This window comes from Podarcis tiliguerta (genome assembly GCF_965153285.1).
Source record: "Podarcis tiliguerta genome assembly, chromosome: W".
In the NCBI taxonomy this organism is placed as follows: Eukaryota; Metazoa; Chordata; class Lepidosauria; order Squamata; family Lacertidae; genus Podarcis; species Podarcis tiliguerta.
This window is the reverse complement of record NC_139552.1, coordinates 22,300,029-22,305,028: the sequence shown is the minus strand read 5'-3', so window position 1 is coordinate 22,305,028 and position 5,000 is coordinate 22,300,029. Positions and strand designations below refer to the sequence as shown.

At 63.0% G+C, this 5,000-nt stretch overlaps 1 protein-coding gene across 1 annotated transcript in view; it reads right to left on the bottom strand.

The window, feature by feature from the left end:
* Positions 1-5,000, bottom strand: part of LOC310668801 (spectrin alpha chain, non-erythrocytic 1) — a gene marked incomplete at its 3' end in the record, with an annotated part of 199,549 nt that overhangs the window by 82,182 nt on the left and 112,367 nt on the right. The window lies entirely within an intron of this gene.

The following is a 5,000-nucleotide window of genomic DNA, read 5'->3' as shown; positions in this document are numbered from 1 at the left end:
CGGGAAACGCTCCAGCTCCCTGACCGGATCCTTCTGGGATCCACCGGCCCTTGAGACACGATCCGGGAGCCCCAATCTGGATCCCTCTGGCATCCCCCAGCTCTTTTCTCCAGACACGATCCACCGGATCTTTGGACACGATCCGGGAGCCAATGGGGAGCCGCTCCAGCTCCCTGACCGGATCCGTCCGGGATCCACCGGCCCTTCAGACACGATCCGAGAGCCAATGGGGAAACGGGACCCTCCCGGCTCCCCAGTCCGGATCCTTCCGGGATCCACAGATCTCCAGGAGCCAATGGGGAACTGGGGACCCCCAGTCCAATCCTTCCAGGATCCCCCAGCTCTTCTCTTCGGACACGATCTGGGAGCCAAGGGGGAAACGGGGACCCCAGTCCGGATCCTTCTGGGATCTCCCAGCACTTTTCTTCGGACACGATCCGGGAGCCGACGGGGAACCACTCTGGCTCCCCATCCTGATCCTTCTGGGATCTGCCAGATCTCCGGGAGCCAAGGGGGAAACGCTCCAGCTCCCTGACCGGATCCGTCCGGGATCCACCGGGATCCAGGAGGCAACAGGGAAACAGGGATGCTCCCGCCCGCCCAGTCCGGATCCTTCTGGGATCTCCTGCCTCTTTTCTTCGGACACGATCCGGGAGCCAAGGGGGAAACGCTCCAGTTCCCTGACCGGATCCTTCTGGGATCCTCCGGGATCCGGGAGCCAACAGGGAAATGGGGACCCTCCCGCCGCCCCCCAGTCCGGATCCTTCTGGGATCTCCCAGGTCTTTTCTTCGGACACGATCCGGGAGCCAAGGGGGAAATGCTCCAGCTCCCTGACCAGATCCTTCTGGGATCCTCCGGGATCCGGGAGCCAACAGGGAAACGGGGACCCTCCCGGCCCCCCCGGCCGGATCCTTGTGGGATGTGCCAGGTCTCCGGGAGCCAAGGGGGAAACGCTCTGGCTCCCTGACCAGATCCGTCCGGGATCCTCCGGGATCCGGGAGCCAACAGGGAAACGGGGACCCTCCCGCTGCCCCCCAGTCCGGATCCTTCTGGGATCTCCCAGCTCTTTTCTTCGGACACGATCCGGGAGCCAAAGGGGAACCACTCTGGCTCCCCCTCCTGATCTATCTTGGATCTGCCGGATCTCCAGACACGATCCGGGAACCATCGGGAAAATGGGGACCCTCCCGGCCCCCCATTCTGGATCCTTCCAGGATCCTCCGGATCTCCGGTAGCCAATGGGGAAACAATGACCCTCCTGGTCTCCCAGTCCAGATCCTTCAGGGATCCGCTGGATCTCTGGGAGCCAGTGGGGAAATGGGGACCCGCTCCAGCTCCCCGTCCAGATCCTTCCAGGATCTACCAGATCTCCAGGAGCCAATGGGAAAATGGAGACCCTCCCGGCCCCTCAGGCTGGATCCTTCCGGGACCCCCCAGCAATTTTCTATGGGCACGATCCGGGAGACAATGGGGACCCACTCCGGCTCCCCGTCCAGATCCTTCCAGGATCCACCGGCCCTTCTGGCATGACCCGGAAGCCAATGGGGAAACGGGGACCTTCCCGCCCCCCCTGTCCGGATCCTTCTGGGATCCACCGGCCCTTCGGACACCATCCAGGAGCCAACGGGGAAACGGGGACCCTCCCGGCCCCCAGTCCGGATCCTTCTGGGATCCCCCAGCTCTTTTCTTCGGACACGATCCGGGAGCCAACGGGGAAACGGGGACCCTCCCAGTTCCCCGTCCAGATCCTTCTGGGATCCCCTAGCTCTTCAGACACGATCCAGGAGCCCCCGAGTCCAGATCCTTCCAGGATCCACTGGCCCTTCGGACACCATCCAGGAGCCAACGGGGAAACGGGGACCTTCCCGCCCACCCAGTCCGGATTCCTTCCGGGATCCGCTAGATCCCCGGGATCCGCCCGGCCGACCCACCTTCTGGAAGTCGTCAAACTTCTTCTGCAGCACCTCCACCTGCTCCAGATCCGCCCCTTCCGGGATCCACCAGAAAGACCCATAAACGGGGGCACCTTCCCGCCCACCCGATCCGGATCCTTCCGGGATCCGCTAGATCCGCCCAGCCGACCCACCTTCTGGAAGTCGTCAAACTTCTGGAGCACCTCCACCTGCTCCAGACCCGCCCCTTCCGGGATCCACCGGAAAGAGCCATAAATGGGGGCACCTTCCCGCCCACCCACCCGATCCGGATCCTTCCGGGATCCGCCGGATCCACCGAGATCTGCCCCGCCGACCCACCTTCTGGAAGTCGTCAAATTTCTTCTGCAGCACCTCCACCCGCTCCAGATCCGCCCCTTCCGGGATCCACCGGAAAGAGCCATAAATGGGGGCACCTTCCCGCCCACCCGATCCGGATCCTTCCGGGATCCGCTAGATCTCCAGATCCACTGGAAAGACCCATAAATGGGGGCAGAGGGACGCGATCCCGGAGCCAGCGGGGACCTTCCCGCCCGCCCAGTCCGGATGCTTCCGGATTACACAAGATCTCCGGATCCACCTGATCCACCCCCGCCAACCCACCTTCTGGAAGTCGTCAAACTTCTTCCGGGATCCACCAGAAAGACCCATAAACGGGGGGCCAGAGGGACACGATCCAGTAGCCAACCTTCCCGCCCACCCAGTCCGGATCCCTTCCGGGATCCGCCGGATCCACCGGGATCCACCCCGCCGACCCACCTTCTGGAAGTCGTCAAACTTCTTCTGGAGCACCTCCACCTGCTCCAGATCCGCCCCTTCCGGGATCCACCAGAAAGAGCCATAAATAGGGGCACCTTCCCGCCCACCCGATCCGGATCCTTCCGGGATCCGCTAGATCCGCCCCGCCGACCCACCTTCTGGAAGTCGTCAAACTTCTTCTGCCGCACCTCCACCTGCTCCAGACCCACCCCTTCCGGGATCCACCGGAAAGAGCCATAAATGGGGGCACCTTCCCGCCCACCCGGTCCGGATCCCTTCCGGATTACACAAGATCTCTGGATCCACCGGGATCCACCAGAAAGACCCATAAACGGGGGGCAGAGGGACACGATCCAGGAGCCAACGGGGACCTTCCCGCCCGCCCAGCCCGGATTCCTTCCGGATTACACAAGATCTCCGGATCCACCGGGATCCGCCCCCGCCGACCCACCTTCTGGAAGTCGTCAAACTTCTTCCTTCCGGGATCCACCATAAAGACCCATAAATGGGGGGGCAGAGGGACACGATCCAGGAGCCAATGGGGACCTTCCCGCCCACCCAGTCCGGATTCCTTCCTGGACCCGCTAGATCTCCGGATCCACCGGGATCCACCAGAAAGACCCACAAACGGGGGGCAGAGGGACATGATCCAGGAGCCAACGGGGCCCTTCCTGCCCGCCCAGCCCGTATTCCTTCCGGGATCCGCTAGATCTCCGGGATCCGCCCCGCCGACCCACCTTCTGGAAGTCGTCAAACTTCTTCTGCAGCACCTCCACCTGCTCCAGATCCGCCCCTTCCAGGATCCACCGGAAAGACCCATAAACGGGGGGCAGAGGGACATGATCCAGGAGCCAGCGGGGACCTTCCCGCCCGCCCAGTCCAGATTCTTCCGGGATCCGCCGATCTCCGGATCCGCCGGGATCCGCCCCCGCCAACCCACCTTCTGGAGGACCTTCCTTCCGGGATCCACCGGAAAGACCCATAAATGGGGGGCGGCAGAGGGACACGATCCGGGAGCCAACAGGGACCTTCCCGCCCGCCCAGTCCGGATTCTTTTGGGAACCCGCTAGATCACCGGATCCACCGGATCCACCGGGATCCACTGGAAAGACCCATAAACGGGGGGCAGAGGGACGCGATCCCGGAGCCAGCAGGGACCTTCCCGCCCACCCAGTCCGGATTCCTTCCGGATTACACAAGATATCAGGATCCACCGGGATCCGCCACGCCGACCCACCTTCTGGAAGTCGTCAAACTTCTTCCTTCCGGGATCCACCAGAAAGACCCATAAATGGAGGAGCAGAGGGACATGACCCAGGAGCCAATGGGGACCTTCCCGCCCACCCAGCCCAGATTCCTTCCGGGACCCGCTAGATCTCCGGATCCACCGGGATCCACCAGAAAGACCCATAAACAGGGCCAGAGGGACACGACCCAGGAGCCAACAGGGACCTTCCCGCCCCCACCCAGTCCGGATTCCTTCCGGAATCCACTAGATCTCCGGATCCCCGGGGATCCGCCCCGCCGACCCACCTTCTGGAAGTCATCAAACTTCTTCTGCAGCACCTCCACCTGCTCCAGATCCGCCCCTTCCGGGATCCACCAGAAAGAGCCATAAATGGGGGGCAGAGGGACACGATCCAGGAGCCAACCTTCCCGCCCACCCAGTCCAGATCCTTCTGGGATCTGCCGGATCTCTGGGATCCACCCCGCCGACAAGACCCATAAATGGGGGGGCAGAGGGACGCGATCCAGGAGCCAACGGGGACCTTCCTGCCCACCCAGTCCGGATTCCTTCCGGATTACACAAGATCTCCGGATCCACCGGGATCCACCCCGCCAACCCACCTTCTGGAAGTCGTCAAATTTCTTCCTTCTGGGATCCACCAGAAAGACCCATAAACGGGGGCCAGAGGGACACGATCCAGTAGCCAACCTTCCCGCCCACCCAGTCCGGATTCCTTCCGGGATCCGCTAGATCTCCGGATCCACCGGAAAGACCCATAAATGGGGGCAGAGGGACGCGATCCAGGAGCCAACGGGGCCCTTCCCGCCCACCCAGCCCGGATCCTTCCGGATTACACAAGATATCTGGATCTACTGGATCTCCGGGATCCGCCCCGCCGACCCACCTTCTGGAAGTCGTCAAACTTCTTCTGCAGCACCTCCACCTGCTCCAGATCCGCCCCTTCCGGGATCCACCGGAAAGAGCCATAAATGGCGGGGGCAAAGGGACACGATCCAGGAGCCAACGGGGACCGGGATCCGCTAGATCTCCGGACCCACTGGGATCCACCAGAAAAACCCAT